General features: G+C 40.5%; 1 protein-coding gene across 10 annotated transcripts in view; it reads right to left on the minus strand.

Moving 5' to 3' along the window:
* Positions 1-17,710, minus strand: part of SIK3 (SIK family kinase 3) — a 277,645-nt gene that overhangs the window by 41,698 nt on the left and 218,237 nt on the right. The gene's annotated exons all lie outside the window — the stretch shown is intronic.

The following is a 17,710-nucleotide window of genomic DNA, read 5'->3' on the forward strand; positions in this document are numbered from 1 at the left end:
TGAACCCAGGGTGCACGTTACTTATAAGAACCTAATGCCTGATGATCTGAGGTGGAGCTGATACAGGCATACTAGTGCTGGAGAGCAGCTGGAAATACAGGATGGGACCATCTAGTGGCAGGAAAACAAACTCAGGGATCTCACAGATTCTGCCTTACAATGAGTTGTACGTGGGTCACTACTAAAGTTGAGACAGACTGTGTTATGGTCCATTATTTCACTCCTAAGAAACACAGTTGACAGCGTCCTTTCTGAGTCATCTGTGCAAATTTCAACATGTGTGGCTTAGTGGTGTTGTTGGGAGGGTTTCATTTGCTTCTACCTGTGAGGATTTTGTTTCTTGGTTTTTGAATATCTCAAAACTTAATGATTAACATACAATTATTTCATTATATATTATAATGTAATAATAATAGAAATAAATATAATACCCTTGAAGCATCCCAAAACCACCCCTGCACTCCAGTCCTTGCAAAAATTGTCTTTCATGTAACTGGTCCCATGTGCCAAAAAGGTTGGGGCCATTGACCCAAGGGAAAAAAAATGTTCTTAATTTAGAAAGCTGCTAAAGCTAAGGACTCCTGCTTAAGAAGGCCCGGGCCGAATTGCTGTTACGGCCTCTAGATGGCACTCTACTGTTTCCCTTTGGTCTCCACACGCAATGTAGTTCATAAAATCAGATGACCAAGGCCAAAAGATATTCAATTACAGGCTTGTTTTAAAACACATTGATTCGAGGCAATTTCCCTAAAAGCAAAAAAATCAACAGCACCATAATAAGTCCTAATTAGAAGATGTATTTAGTTCAATTTCAGGATCTTGACAACTCTATTCGGTTTAACCATTATTTAGCCTCAGATGTCTGAAAAATCTCCAGAAAAATCTGAGCCAGAATTTATACACAAAAATTTGCACATAACTTTGGACTGCTCAAGGAGCCCAAAAGCTTACCATAGATCCTCAGATGTCTACAAGTCCTAGATTAAGAATTCCTGGTTACAATGTCAATACCTCAAGGACAAGAGCTCTCTTATCTTGTCTGTCCTACATAATGTACAACTTGCAAAGGAACATAAGTCTAACATTTATCATGTGTTGCACAGATGGTAAAATACGATGAAATGCAGAAAGCTAGAGAATTATCATCAACTCATACTTCCTAAATGTCAGATAGCTCACGAGATTAAATTCAGACAAGATTTGAACACATCATTCTACATAAAATGTGAAAAGAGGGTGGAAAATGCTCCCAAACCTAATAACACAATCACCCACAGGGCATTCAATTTAAAGGAGAGGAATGATGAGACCCTAGGATCAAAGAGTATAAAATATCAACTTTTCTGGATGCTAAGAAGTACCCTATTTTAATATCTAAAATGGCCCCATCACTTATTCCCTCCCAGAAGGCAGAGCCTTTGATGCTGGGTGAAACTGAAGCACTTTGGACAATGTAGGAATATGCTGCTCTGCTTGTGTGTGCCAGAAAAGTGGTTTCCCTTCAGAGGCTCTTTCATCTGCTCCTGCAAGATGCCAAGTGGTCTCTGCAGTGAAAATCACTGTGGGCCCATGAAACTTGAGATGCTGACAGAATTAACTAGAGGATGCGCAGCGTGGCCCACACTGCTGTGCTGACAGGCACTTGGACCACTCTCTGTAGTGAAAGCTGCTGTACGGGCAGGGTCCTAACATGGGAACTAAGCTGAGACTGCTAAGCAGGCAACTTCTTTTTTCTTTTTGCCCTTGGTAACAAACAACTTTCTCTAAGAGGTTACAACCAATCAAAACAATTCCTAGTGGGTAAGTCTTCACCATCAACCCTGGGATTTGACTGAAAGTGTCTTTAGCACATTGAGAGAGTAAAAGTAAGATAAAGACAGAAAAAAGCAAAAAATAAAATGGGGAAGAAGGGAATGAAAGATTAACATAGCAACTTGTTCAATAATATTATTAACATTTGTTGTGCACTTACAAGATACAGTGCTAAACCTTTTAATTTAATTTAAGCACTTAATTCACACACCAACTCCTATTATAATTACCATTTTATAGGTAAAGACATTAAAAATCAGAGAAGTTAAGAAATTCAATCAATAGTAAGATAATAATAAGATACAGGCAAAGTTAGGATACAAATTCTGATGAGTCTTATTCCAAAGAATTCTTAATGTGAGTAGTATCTAAAAAAAGTTAATTATTGGTATTCTTGGTAGTAGCTAGCATTTCTTTTTTTTTTTTACCCCCCCTTTTTATTTTTTTCACATAGCTAGCACTTCTTTATAAAAACAAATCAAAACAATTTAATCCCCTCCTCTGACAGATGAAATGCCGTATCATCTCCATTAGGTTTCATCATGACAGAGTCATTCACAAGCTAGATTAGTACAAAATGGGCTAGGGAAATCTATGGTCTAAGGCAGTGCTTTTCAAGCTTTTTCGTCTCACAGCACGCACACTTAAACCTACAGTTAAACTTCTGTGTAACACTTAAATTATGCTGGATCAAAAAATAAAAAGGGAGTAAAAAAAGAATATACTTACTGTGCTTTGAACTTCTTTGAAAAATAATTTAAGTAATGATCTTAAAAAAATGTTCATGGCACACCTAAGATCCCCTCATGGCACCCCGGTTGAAAACTGGTGGCCTGAGGGCTAAGAACTAGCTGGAAAACAGCTTTAAGGGGAGATGAATCGGATGAACTGAGAAGGCAGGAACATAAGAACATCTAAGTGGGGATAAAGGGACTGCGCTACTAATAATTTTGCTGGTGAGGATTAAATACACTACAGCAGAACAAATTTACTTATATACTCTAGACATTGTAAGGTGATGAAGACAATGAACGAAAGCTTAAAACTAATAGGCTTTCCCCATCCAGGGATGATGAACAAGAGGAGAAAGGTAGAAACTGAGACAACTGGGTCGTTACAATCTTCAGGCTGATCCTATGAAGGTGGGAAAGCTAACTGTCCCTTAGACTCTTCGTGTGTTGCCAAAGTATGAAATATGGCAAAGCGATTATTTTCAGTTCTGTGGCAGAAGAATGGTACAAAAGAAATTGAGTCATGGATTCTTTCTGGCCACATAAAGCTGCGCTGAACTGGTAGAAACAGAAGACATCTGTTTGCCAGAAGGCTTGGGAAGAGTGAAAGGAAGAAGCAATTACCCGGGAAACCGAGGCTTCTCACAGGGGTCTGTTATGGTCTGGTTTCTCATGTGCCCTGTCTAGCCAGTAGTAGGTGAGTCCAAAGGTAATTCCAAAGCCTAAGAGTTCTTTATTTTCGGTAATTTTAACAAACTTCTTAGTATTGTTTACTTCTTAGCAATAAATTGCTTCTAATGCAATTCAAACTTTTAAAGAGGGTTCTATTTTTCTAAATCTAAAAAGGAAACAAAATTATGTTGGCCATTAAATCTCTAAACATCTGTTTCTCTGGAAAATGAATAACTTTACAAACATTTTTAAAATGTTGAATGGCATTGAAGTCTTAAGCTTTTCATAACAAAGACAGCATGCAACGCACTGCCTGATTCTGTTGTGCATTCACATTACCCAGCTCAGGTACTGGTCTGGGAAGGAGCTGATGCTATTACAGCAGACAAACAGAATGGAACTGCGGGACAGTCTGCAATGCCAGGCTTGGAAGGGAGCAACATGGCTTTGATGAGAACACACCCCCTTACTTTGCATGTTCTAGACTTAACAAATGTTTGTGACTCAAAACTCCTCTTTGATGCTGTCTGCCTTTTCCAAAAAAGAAAATCACACACAAAATATGCTGCTTTTCTACATGAAAAGGAAATAAAGTCTGCCACAACATCCTGATCCTGTCAAAATCATGCAAAGAATAATGTGAATATCTTGCAATGTCATGATCCTTACAGAACAATTAAAAAGTAAATGATTAAGAACCCTTGGGTGTTTTTGCCAAGATACATTCTCTCGGCAAAAAGCTCGCCAGAGTTAGGAATCCTCACTCTACTTATGGACAAAGGCCTAGAAATGACATTTTATTAGCATGCCAAAAGAAATCCCCCCACCCCCCACTCTCCCGTCATTGTCAACTGCCAGCTAAGGTCACACCTATTTTACACAGCCACTCTTTTAAAATCTAAACAAGGTAGACAAATGGTTCGTTAAATAACATATGCTAAATGCGCTAACCTATAGATGCACTCAGAGATTGTATAAATGTGAAATACAATCACACAAAATACAGGAGTTTGTTGTTACACTAAAATTTAGTTACATTGGATATTGCTAGAACGACGATGGTGTTAAGTACTAGAATACTTTTATCCAATAATTAAATTTTGGCATATTTTTACCACAGTGGAAATTATCAAACATTTCTAAACCCCAAATTAAAGGACTTGTTATTTAAGTATCAGTCAATGCCACAGTTTTACAAAAACACAGTCTTGGATCAATTGTAATAGAACTTAAGCTACAATGCCAGCGGCTGTCGTAAGATTTTGTTCATAAAAGATAAGCTTTGAGATTAATCTCTTTAACATAATGGCACTGAGAAAAAAAACTGTCTTGTTTTGAAACCATCTACTTTCCACTTTTGTGGGGAAGGAAAATGGGAGTCCCATACTCTGAAGTAAAATTTCAAAAAGGGTATTGCAACAGTAAGTGATCAGAAAAGAAAATGGAACATTCTTGATTTAATTACAAATTCCAACATGGTGGTTTCTAGGATGTATTATAATCAAAATATTCTGGAATAGAAGAAAAGTTCCTTTTTACTCTAAACTCTGCAAGACACTTTCAGTGTCTGAACACAGAGACCATAAGGAGCTGGCTGGGAACAAGTTAGCGAATAGAGAATGGAGTTTGTAAGAAAAGCTTCTATCAGGAATCAAGAAACTTAGGCTGACAGCCTTTTCTCTTTAGTTTTAACAGTTTACCAACCTGAGATAGACGGAGGGAAGAAAAAGTGTTTGACCTACATATCTCCATTTATTAGAAAAATAACACCTATTTCTTGGGTGGTGCCTGTGGCTCAAGGAGTAGGGTGCCGGTCCCATATGCCGGAGGTGGCGGGTTCAAACCTAGCCCTGGCCAAAAACCAAAAAAAAAAAAGGAAAAAGAACACCTATTTCTTGAACTCTCCTTCTTTTCAGTTTCTAGGAGGGTGTGATGCTGCCAGAATTAAGATTCAGAAATCAGGAGATCCTGGCCTAAAGGCTGAGGATGCCAACATTTAGCTCTAGCCCAAGCCTGAAAGGACCTTGGGTTGCTACACTATTTTACTGGAGGCTGTTCATTTTGCATTTCATATTCAAATAATCTTCTGAGGCCTAATATCAGTCATTAAAGTACAACAAAATTCTACCTCAGTTTTACTCCAGGGTCCAATAGAGGTTCCTGCTACTAATAAACTTTTTTTTTTTTCCAAAGAGAAATTCCAGATGTAGATGGACAAAGTTATCCAGGACTCTCTTGATACTTGGAGTAACTTGCCAGATATGTATTTACTGAGAACTAAAATACAAACAAAGATGGTTAGATGGTCTCTGAAGCCAGACTGCCAGGGTTCAAATTTTAGCTCTCCCACTTACCAGATAGGAGATCTTGGGTGTGTTACTTAACTTTACCATGCCTCAACTTTATCTATCAAATGGCCTTATTGTTTTGAACATTAAGTTAATGCAACAGTGCCTGGCCCATGGAAAGTGTCCAAGAAATGTTAGCTATTATCCAAATCTCTGGAGTCCTTCCACTTTGAACTTCCTCCCTTTCTCTATTTTTCTACTTAGTGTTGCTATAGCCAGAAGACAGTTTGAAAAGGCTAATAACAAACAGAGCAATACCAGTATTTATCCACTGGCTTTCTATTATGATAGATGGAATCACGGGGACCGTCAGAGAGGCCTGCTTCACCCTGAAGTGATGCTAGCGCCTCCTTTCTGCTATCTTTTGTGATTGCTACATTCACTGACATGAAAGCACTCCACAGATTTTCGCTCTAGCAGTGCAGTGTGCTTTGCTTCAAAAGGCACGAGGGCCTGTGAGCCCCTTCATATAAGGAGTCCGGCGGGTGTGCTACTTTATTCCCCTGTCCCATTCTCTCTAAACAAAGTGCTTTTAGCCAAGCAAGATGCTGTGTGGCTCCTGATGAGAAAGCCGATCGGGGCAGAGCTGCTTGCCTCTAAGTGGAAGCTTTTTGGCAGTAGCTACAGGGCACATTCTCCATCATGAGCATTATGTAAGCTTGGGTCTTACATTCCCAGTGATAAAATGCTTATGCAGTATTACAATTAATTAAGTCACAACGAAGGCTAATCAATAAAGACTCAAAAATATTGTCCACAGGAGATGTCTATGCACTTGCCAACACTGCTGCTTTTTCACTGTAAATTAATTTCCCTGCAGCTAAAAAACAATCTCACTATGTTTGCTAGCAGGGGTATAATAGGCAAATAAGGCAAAGTAGGCTTAAAGTACATTGTTAATGGTTCTCAAAAATGTATTGTTAGTGAATGAATTTGGTCCTTAAAAAATTTAAGTTGTTGGCTTCCAGTGATGGGGGGAGTCAGAGGAAACATCCCACAGCATATGTGGCCAGACCAGGTCTCATCTGCAACAGCTCAAGAAAACAGCCAGATTTGAACTTCTGATCCTCTACAAGTTAGGTTTAGGGTTTTACCTAACTGCTCTCTGGATGCTCTGGAAGGTTTATTTTATTTATTTTTTATTTATTTATTTATTTTTTTTTTTGGCCGGGGCTGGGTTTGAACCCACCACCTCCGGCATATGGGACCGGCGCCCTACTCCTTGAGCCACAGGCGCCGCCCTCTGGAAGGTTTAATACAAAAACACTGGTCTGAACCAAATTTATTTTACTTGGGACATAGAAAGTTAACTCTAAAGTGGATCAAAACACCTTTTTAAACCGAGACATCATCTTTTGCTCTGGTCTTTTTTTTTGAGACAGACTTTCACTTTCTTGCCCTCAGTAGAGTGCTGACAGTTGTAGCTCACAGCAACCTCAAACTCTTGGGTTTAAGTGATTCCCTTGCCTCAGCCTCCCAAGTAGCTGGGACTATAGGTACCCGTCATAACACCTGGTTTTTTTTTAGAGATGAAGTCTTACTCTGGCTCAGGCTGGTCTCTAAGCTGTGAGCTCAGGCAATCCACCCCCTCAGCCTCTCACTGCTAGGATTACAGGTGTGAGCCACCACGCCCGGCCTGGTTATCTTCATAATAACCCATATAACAAAAGTACAAAAAAAAGAAAAGTTGCTTTGATAAAGAACTCAGATCATGGCGGCGCCTGTGGCTCAAGGAGTAGGGTGCCGGTCCCATATGCTGGAGGTGGCAGGTTCAAACCTAGCCCCGGCCAAAAACCAAAAAAAAAAAAAAAAAAAAAGAACTCAGATCATAACCTTAGTAACATAAAATGAGAGTTATAAGATCCCATAGTTAAGTGGTGATGATTCAGTTTTTCATTCAAAAATATTTGCTATCACCTTAACCAGTATGATGTAAGCATTCCAAATTGTATATAAAATCAGCACATCATACCCCATAAATGCATTAATGTACAGTTATGATTTAATAAAAAAAAGAAAAGAAAAAAGATCTGAAATTATTTACTAAATGTTTGTTTGTTCAGACAGGGTCTTACACTACTGCCTGGGCTAGAGTGTAGTGGTATTATCACAGCTCACAGCAATCTCAAACTCCTGGGTTCAAGCAACCCTCCTGCCTCAGCCTTCTAAGCAGCTGGGACTACAGGTGCCCACCACCATGCCAGGCTAATTTTCCTAATTTTTGTAGAGATTAAGATCTCACTACCAAGGGCTGGGCATTGTGGCTCACGCCTGTAATCCCAGCACTCTGGGAGGCCAAGGTAGGTGGATTGCCTGAGCTCACAAGTTTGAGGCCCTGTCTCTAAAAATAGCCAGGCGTTGGGGCAGGCACCTATAGTCTTAGCTACTCGGGCTGAGGCAAGAGGATCACTTAAGCCCAAGAGTTTAAGGTTGCTGTGAGCTACGATGCCATGGCACTCTACCAACCAAGGATTACAAAGTGGGACTTAGTCTCAAAAAAAAAAAAAAAAAAAAAAAAATCACTACTTTAGTCAGGTTGGTCTCAAACTCCTGGCCTTAAGCAATCCTCCTGCCTTAGCCTCTCAAAGGATGTTTATGTTCTTATTACCAGGTGCTGTTAGGTTTTATGGAAGATGTTGATGGGCAAGGCATAGTTCTGATATCAAAAGCCTTATATTCTGGGGGGTGGGAGTGGAAGACACATGATTATAAAACTAGGTAGTCTTAAGATCAATTCAACCTCACATAAATCCTCTTTTAAGTTTATACCACTGTCATTCCAACTTGAAAATACATACTTTCAATACATGTCGGAATGCTCATGAAAGAAAGCTTGTATCAAAGAAACAAGACCAGTCACAGAAATATCCACTAATTGTGAGGATACTTCATTCCACACATTACTGACAATAAAGAGAAGCTTAGAATTCTTGAACTAACTGTATCCATTTGTAGAGCATGGCCTCCCACACAGATGTAGCTACTTTGGAATTCAACTTGGTTAGAAGCAGCTAGATGATGGGGCCTTTGCCCTCCTCTCTCTCAAGTAATAGTTTAGAAAACTATACCAGCTCGGCTGGAGTTTCTAGATCCTTCTAGCTGAAAAACAGAAAATTCAACTCAAACCTATGACACTGGTCTGAGAAAGGAAAGGAATTTGTTTTTAAAGATCTCCCTTGACCACATTACCTTCTGCATATAGTGACAGCAGACCTAACAAGCTGAAAAGTAGCTGGCTCTTGCCTCCATAGGAAGAAAAATTAACTCTAGGTTTAGAGTGCCCAGAAATAGGAGTTGTGAGCAAAAAAAGCACTTAGGGACAGACTCTACGTTTCCTTCACATGGACCGGACACTTCATAATACTAAAAGGATGTCTACGCTAAGAAAAATAAAGCAAACTTAGGAATTAATTTTCTGCCATGCCTTATCCTTTTAATGATATTTCCTGATGGGCCTTGGGATTTAGGCCTAAGACATCAGGCAATGCCAAGGACACGTATGTACTGGTAATATGGCAATTATCTACTCATTTCCTTGACTGGGTTATTTCTCATTCTCTGTACCTAATATTACAAAAACTTTTACCCCTATTTAGGGAATTGCTTGTCTGGGATTAAAGAGTGACTATATGTAGGATAATCTTGTTGGTGTTCTTTGAGTCTTCAAACTTTAATGTTAACATATCATATTAGAAATACTAGTTCTTTCTAAGCAGTTAAAATGTTATATAGTTTATTTCTAAGCACTACTAGACACGTGGTTGACAGCACTGTTAGCTATTTACCCGGATCCACCATCTGAAGCCAGCTGTGGTCAAGTGTGAAGAAGAATCTTCTGCCATGGTATGAAGGGGTGGGGGCAAGGGTAGAGAAGATTCAAGTTGCTCACAGGAAATATTGTGGACATTGGAAAAGTAGAGGAAGTGGTTTGTTTATCCTGCCCTTTTTTGCAAAATTAGTAGTAACAAATACTGAATTTAAGTATTGACTTAGTTAACTTATTGCCTGTATGTCTTTGTGTATCTTTGGGGCAAGTCAACTAATTTTTGTAAACTTCAGCTTCTTAAATTTCATTGGCAAAATGATAAAATAATATGTTCCATGACCAATTCCACAGTGAGTTATGAAGCTCAAATTAAATCAAGTATAAGAAAATATTTTATAAAATCAAAAGCCCTAAAGAAATGTAATTTCTTTCTTTCTTTTTTTTTGGTTTCCTTTTTAGTCTCACTCTGTTGCTCAGGCTAGAGTGCAGTGGCATTATCATAGCTCACTCCAATCTCAAACTTCTGGGCTGAAGCAATCCTCCTGCCCCAGTCTCCTGAGAAATGTAGTGTCTTAATAATACTATTGATATTATCATTTGGTGTGGATGTGGAGAGAAGGGAACACTTTTACACTGGTGTGGGACTGCAAACTAATACAATCTTTTTGGAAGAAAGTATGGAGAATCCTCGAAGAATTCAAACTAGACCTCCCATTTGATTCTGCAATCCCACTGCTGGGCATATACCCAGAAGACAAAAAAACTTTTTATCATAAGGACATTTGCACTAGACTGTTTGTCACAACTCAATTTACAATTGCCAAACTGTGGAAACAACCTAAATGCCCACCAATCCAGGAATGGATTAACAAACTGTTGTACATGTATACCAGGGAGTATTACCGAGCCACTAAAAAAGACGGAGCCTTTACATCTTTGTATTAACCTGGATGGAGTTGAAACACATTCTTCTTAGTAAAGCATCACAAGAATGGAGAAGCAAGAATCCAATGCACTCAATTCTATTATGAGGAAAATTGATGCCCTAGTACATGGTGGGGGATGAGGAATGGGGGAGCAGAGAGAGGGAAGGGGGGGCGGGGTCACAGTGTGTGACACACCTCTTGGAGGCGGGACACAATTATAAGAGGGACTTTACCTAACAAATGCAATCAGTGTATTCTGGTCCTGTGTACCCTCAATGAAACCTCTCTGGAGGAGCTTTTGTAGTGAGCCTGTTAACAACCTGTTAACAAACCTCTGCATTTATTCACTGATTTAACAAATATTTACTGAGTGCCTACTGGGACCCAGGCACTGTCCTAAGCCCTGGGAATGTACCAGTGAACAAAACCCACAAGCTTATTTCTGCCAAATGGTGATGGGGTGGAGATAATACAAAAATAACATGAGGTAGTACTAAGTGCAATGAAGAATAAAAAGGAGAGTAGTCAGGAAAGGCCTCTCAGAGGGGTCATGAGACCACATAAGACAGTGGTTCTCAACCTTCCCAATGCTGCAGCCCTTTAATACAACTCTTTGTGGGTCGCGACCCACAGGTTGAGAACCGCTGATATAAGGGAACAGGAATGTGTGTATTTGGCAAAGCTGAAAAACAGCAAGGATGCCTCTGAACGGGTGAAATGTAATAGGAAATGAGCTCAAAGTGGGGGCAAGGCAGCTGTGCCTTGTAGGCCGTAATAATAATGACTCCTTCGATGTTATTCTGTTTACACGAAAGCCACTGGGGTAAGAGGCGGTGGCTAAACAGGATTCTGACACATTTACTATTTACTAAGTCCTACTACATGCCAGACCTTTTGCTCCACTACAGACAATGGTGAATAAGACCTGTTGCTCACAGTCTAGTATGGAAGACATACAACGGAAGAATTACAATTAAAGTTTGGTAAGTACCATGCTATGAGAAAGTTCAGAGACCTGAAGAATGAGTAGAAATCACCTAGATTCTTATTTCCACCCCCACAATCTCTTATTCTAGATTCTAGAATACTGGAGTGGGTGGAATGGGGTGGGAGAAGGAAGAAATATTCTGGGCAGTAGGAACTGCTCCAGAAAACAAGACTTGTTCAGGGAACTAGAAGAAAATTAAGGTGACTGGTTGTAGAATGGGAGCTGGGGATGATGAGGTAGGCTGAGGCCAAGTTATAAACGTCTCCTACTTCTATGTCACTGTTTCCAAACTGCAGTCAGGAGATCAATTGAGTCAGCTACAATCAGCATTTTAAGTGGAACAGAATATCCTGGAGGGCACTGCACGTAGTAAAGGTAAGTTTGCTTTTCTAGGAGAGTCTTCATTCAGTTGTATGCATACTCATGGGTTCTGGGTCACAGAATATAAGTATTTTTTATTATGGTCATAGTCAAAAATGTTTGAAAATTAATGTTTTAGCCACATTAAGGAATAAACTTTACCTTAGAAGAAATAGTAAGCCACTGGAAAGTTTTAGGCTGGAAAATGATACGATCAGGTTTGTGTAAAAGAGAGACCATGTGTGTGTGGGGGGGGTGTTTTCATAATTGTGTTTGTGAAAGATTACTCATGTAGCAAAGAAGAGAATGGATTAGAGAAGTCAAAGACTGAAGCCAGGAATCCATATATTTGGCTTTTGTTTAATTTAGGGAAGCAAGGATGGCCCTATGCTCTGCGGAAGTGGCTACAGGAATGGGGGGCTGAAGCTACAGGATTTTATAACTGATCAGCTGCTGCAGTGGTGAAAAAGAAGGAGAAATCAGGCTTGTTTTTGCCTTGGTCAGAAAGTGATACTCTCAGAAAACACAGAATTGAGCATATCTGGGGGTGGAGGAGTTAAGTTCATTTTTGAAAATATTTCCACTGATGTGACTTCAAGACAATGGGTAGCAAATGACTGGTATCTACCTCTGGCTCCCAGAGGTGAGATCCAAGCCAAAAAGTTAAAGAACTGATCTTAACAGTATCAATAAAATCATGGCAGTAAACAAGATGGCTCAACAAAGGCGGAGTAAATAAGAAAAGGTATAAAGGATGAACAGAGAGAAAGAAACCTAGCAGAGACGAGGCTCCCAGAGGACAGTGGGCACTGGAGGATGTGGTGGCTCAGAAGCAATGACAAGTGTTTCAGGAAGTAAAGAGTGATTCAGCAATGGGGAAAGTCCCAAAGCTGCAGATGTGGGTACAGATGTGGAGAGAAGGGAACACTTCTACTCTGTTGGTGGGACTGCAAGCTAACATAGCCTCTTTGGAAATTAGTGTGGAGAATCCTCAAAGAACTCAAGATAGACCCTCCATTTGATCCCAGAAGAAAAAAATCATTTTATTATAAGAACATTTGAATTAGATTTTAGATTGTTTATCACAGCTCAGTTTATAATCACCAAGATCAGGAAACAACCCATGTGCCCATAAACTCATGAATGGGTTAACAAACTTGTGGTGTATGTATACCATGGAATAGTATTCAGCTATAAAAAAGATGCAGACTTTACAGCTTTTGTAGTAACCTGGATAGAGATGGAGAACATTCTCCTAAGTAAAGTATCACACGAATGGAAATGTAGGTGGCGGCTGTAGCTCAGGGGTAGGGTGCCAGACACACACGCTGGGGCTGGTGGGTTCAAACCCAGCCCCAGCCAGCTAAAACGACAATGACAACTGCAACAAAAAAATAGCCAGGCAGGTGGTACCCGTAGCTTAGTGGGTAGGGCACCAGCCACATACACCCAGACTGGTGTGTTCGAATCCAGCCCGGGCCAGCTAAACAGCAATGACAACTGCAACAAAAAATAATAGCTGGGCGTTGTGGCGGGCACCTGTAGTCCCAGCTATTAGGGGGGTTGATGTAAGAGAATCGCTTAAGCCCAAGAGTTTGAGGTTGCTGTGAGCTGTGACACCACAGTACTCTACCGAGGTGACATAGTAAGACTCCACCTCGAAAAAAAAAAAAAAATAGGGGCAGCATCTGTGGCTCAGGGAGTAGGGCGCTGGCCCCATATACTGAGGGTGGTAGCTTCAAACCCAGCCCCAGCCAAACTGCAACAAAAAAATAGCCAGGCACTGTGGCAGGTACCTGTAGACCCAGCTACTTGGGAGGCTAAGGGAAGAGAATGGTTTAAGCCCAGGAGTTGGAGGTTGCTGTGAGTTGTGATGCCACAGCACTCTACCGAGGGTGACAGCTTGAGACTCTGTCTCCCCCCAGAAGAAGAATGGAAAAGTAAGTATCCAATGTACTCAATACTAATATGAAGCCAGGAGACAAACCAATACACACTCACACAAGAGAAAAACTCAATTCAAGTTGAAGGGAGGTGGAGAAAAGTAGGAGGGAGAGGGTGGTGTGCTCCGCCTCACGGCTACAACGTAAGAGTGGTGGCACACCTCCTGGGTGCAGGAGGCAACTACAACAGGGACCTTCCCTAACAAATGCAAACACTGTACCCTCATATATTAATCTGAAATTTAAAAAAATGAGAAAATGAACAACTCTAACAAAAAAATGGGAAAAAGACCCAGAGACACCTAGCCAAAAATACAGATAGCAATGCAAATTGGCATATGAAAAGATGCTCATCATCATACATCATTAAAGAATTGCAAATTAAAACAATTAGACACCACTACCCATCCAAAATCCAAAACACTGACAACACAAAATGCCGGTGAGGATGTGGCAACAGGAATTCTTGTTTAATGCTGGTGGGAATGCAAAATGGTATAGCCACTTTGGAAGATAGTTTGGCAGTTTCTCACAAAACTAAACATTCTCCTCCCATGTTGTCTGTCCAGCAATTGTGCTCCTTGGTATTGGCTCAAATGAGTTGAAAATTTATGTCCACACAAAAATCTGTCTGAGGATGTTACAGTAACTTTATTCATAAACTGTCAAAACTTGGAAGCAACCAAGATGTCCATAGTAGCTGAAAGGATAAATAAACTGTACTTCATCCAACAATGAAATATTATTCAGTGCTAAACAGAAATGGACTATGAAGACATGGAAGAACCTTACTTCATATTACTAAGAGAAAAAAGCCAATGTGAAAAGGCTACATGCTGTATGCATGTTTCCAACCACATAACGTTCTGGAAAAGGCAACACTTGGGGAGACAATAAAAGCATGGTTGTCAGGGGTAGGGAGAAGGTGGGATAAACAGGTGGAACATATATGACTTTTGGCGTGTTTAAAATATTCTGTATGATGATACTATGATGATGGAAGGTACAGAACTGAGAGGGAGCCCTGCCGTAAACCGTGGACCAGCCCACTCTGGTGGTGACGCTGACAGGAGAGGAGGTCTGGAGAGGGGGGTGAGGCACATGGAAACTCTGTACCTTCCACTCAATTTTGCTGTGAACCTAAAATTGCTCTAAAATATAAATTCAATTAAAAGAAAACAGTAGCGGTAAAGTGCTAATTAGTGGTGGGCAGTCATTAAGATGAAGTCTGAGGATATGCAGGGGGTGAACGGTGAGCTCACTGGTGACCCTGGCCACGGCAATACTGGGCCACTTCTGTTTCCTTTTATAGTGAAATTGGGAAGAGTTATGTCTATTTCCTGTGTCTACTTTCCTTCTATTTTTTTTCTACTGTAGCAATGATTTAAGCTTTTGTTTCTGCCCGTCCACCTAAAGTACACTTCAAAATCATTAATGATCTGCACACTTCTAAATCCAACATTTAGTTCTCAGTCCTCTACTTGATTCAGCACAGCAATCCCCACAGTCCTCACTTCCCCTCCTTAGAACATTTTCTTCACTTCTCTTCTAGGACAGCAGGCCCTCTGGCTTACCTCCCCCATTCTATGACCCTTGTTATGTTCCAGAGCTTAATCCTCAGACCTCTTCTCTTCTCTATAATCAATGCCTAAAAAATGATCTCATCTCATAGCTTTAAATATTATTTGTATACTGATGATCCCCAACTGTATACCCCTAGCCTAGAACTCTCCTAAATTCAACTACCTATACAAGACCTCAACATAGATGTCTAATGGGCATCTCCAACTTGACATGTTTAAAATCATAAATAAATGCTTTAAGAGTATTTATGCTATCCAGAGCATTTACTTCTAACTAAGAAGGGGATGACTAGGAAAGAATATTTATTGAATATAAGAATATAAATATAAAGAATATTTATGCATAAATCTTTAGCATAAATATTAAGCGGGCAGGGCGAGGAGGTCTGGGGAGGGGGATGAGGCACATGGAAAGCATAAATATTCTTTCCTAGTCATCCCCTTCTTAGTTAGAAGTAAATCCATCTTGGGTGGCGCCTGTGGCTCAGTGAGCAGGGCGCTGGCCCCATATGCCGAGGGTGGCGGCTTCAAACCCAGCCCCGGCCAAACTGCAACAAAAAAATAGCCGGGCATTGTGGCGGGCGCCTGTAGTCCCAGCTGCTCGGGAGGCTGAGGCAAGAGAATCGCGTAAGTCCAAGAGTTGGAGGTTGCTGTGAGCCGTGTGACGCCACGGCACTCTACCCGAGGGCGGTACAGTGAGACTCTGTCTCTACAAAAAAAGAAGAAGTAAATCCATCTTTGTAGTTGCTCATGCCAGGAGCCTGGAATTAACCTTTAATTATTCTCTTTCACCTCAAATACAACACTAAATGCTGTTGGAGCCAGACTGCCCAGGTTCAATTTCTAGTTCAGGCACTTGGTAGCTGTGTTATCTTGAAGAAAGTGTTTAATTAACCTCTTCTGGATTCAGTTTTATCACCAGTGACAATGGGGTGATAATCTTACATATCTCCTAGGGTTGTTATGATAATTAAATGAGTTAATGTTTGTAAAATGCTTTGAACAGTGCCTGCCCAATAGTATGCAGCATCTCTTAAATCTGACACTTCTTACTATCTCCACCTCAATGCCCCTGTCTGAGAACCGGCTACCAATATCTCTCATCCTAAAGAGAGGATGAGGTCCTCTATCGTAAAGGTCTCCTACTCACTGGTGTCTCTCCTTCAGCCCTTGTACCTTTCAACCTACTGACAACATAGCAGCTAAAGTGATCTCTTTTAAATAAAATTCACTGTAAAATTCTTTCTACATTTTGTATGTTTGAAAGTTTTCATAATAAACTTTGGAAAACACAAAGTCAGATTATGTCACTCCTCTATCAAAACCCTCCAATCCATCACATTTCACGTGGAGTAAGCACTAAAGTCTTTACAGTGACTGCCTGGACCCTAAACTTAAGCTTCCGCTCATCTCTCCGACCTCATCTCTGTTCTCTCATCACTCCTTCTGTCTTAGCACACAGGCCTTCCGGCTCCTTCAACACTCCAGCATGGTCCTCCCTGGGCTTTGCACTTGCCGCTCCTGGCTGGGAATGCTCCTGCACAGATGGCCCAGCTCACACCTACACCTGCTTTCTAGCTGTGCTGAAAGGTCAATTTCTCGGGGCAGGGTTGTCAAATAACCTACCACCTTCCATCTCAAACTCCTCCTTATTTTATTTTTCCCACAGCATTTAGGACTATCTGATGTATAATCAAGTCATCAAATCAAAGGAAACTTAAGGTTAAATCTGGTCCACGTTTCACCACTTTGTTCTAAAATGCAATTCCTATGTGATTATTCTTTGTTACCAACCTAGTGGATCTACTTTCTTTCCTAAAATGAAAATAGAAGATTAAATAAAACTAAATATACTACTTTCTGTATTGTCCCTCAAGTGTTCTTATTGTGTGCAAATAAATGGTGATAAAATACTGTAGATTCTGGATACTTGGAATCTGTTTCCGGTGTTAATTTTTTATGGGGTGGTGCCTGTGGCTCAAAGGAGTAGGGCGCCGGCCCCATATGCTGGAGGTGATGGGTTCAAACTCAGCCCCGGCCAAAAACTGCAAAAAAAAAAAAATTTTTTTTTTTTTATTTGAGTTTGGAGGATAAATATCATAGAGTTAGGAAATGAAGAAGCAAGACTTCGGATGAAAGCCTGCTTTCTCCTTGGCATTTAAAACCACATCTCAATGGGGCCCAGTAAATGGAAGTGTTATCCTGAAAAACTGGGGGATAATGGAAGTATTATCCTAAAAAATTGGGGGATGATGAAAGTGGAACAGAAACATTTAATGTGCTGCTGCTGTGTAATGGGCCTATCAATTCGTAACATATATTACTTAATTTAATTCTTACAGTGATAGTCCTCACAGAACTCTTAGCCAGCTTAGACGAGGACTAAAGCTTAGACATAGCATTCTGCAGGGCCTAAATTCAAGCCTGTCAGGGCCCATCCGGTGCTAAAGCCTTTATACTCTGTCCTACGAACCTTGCCTCCTGGAGGCATCAGGTCAGCTAACTGGAGCTAAGAAAGGTACTCCGTCACCACACTCCTGGGATAACTTAACAAATCTAACTTTCCATGAACCCAGCCGTG

This window comes from Nycticebus coucang, chromosome 6, assembly GCF_027406575.1.
Source record: "Nycticebus coucang isolate mNycCou1 chromosome 6, mNycCou1.pri, whole genome shotgun sequence".
Classification (NCBI taxonomy): domain Eukaryota; kingdom Metazoa; phylum Chordata; class Mammalia; order Primates; family Lorisidae; genus Nycticebus; species Nycticebus coucang.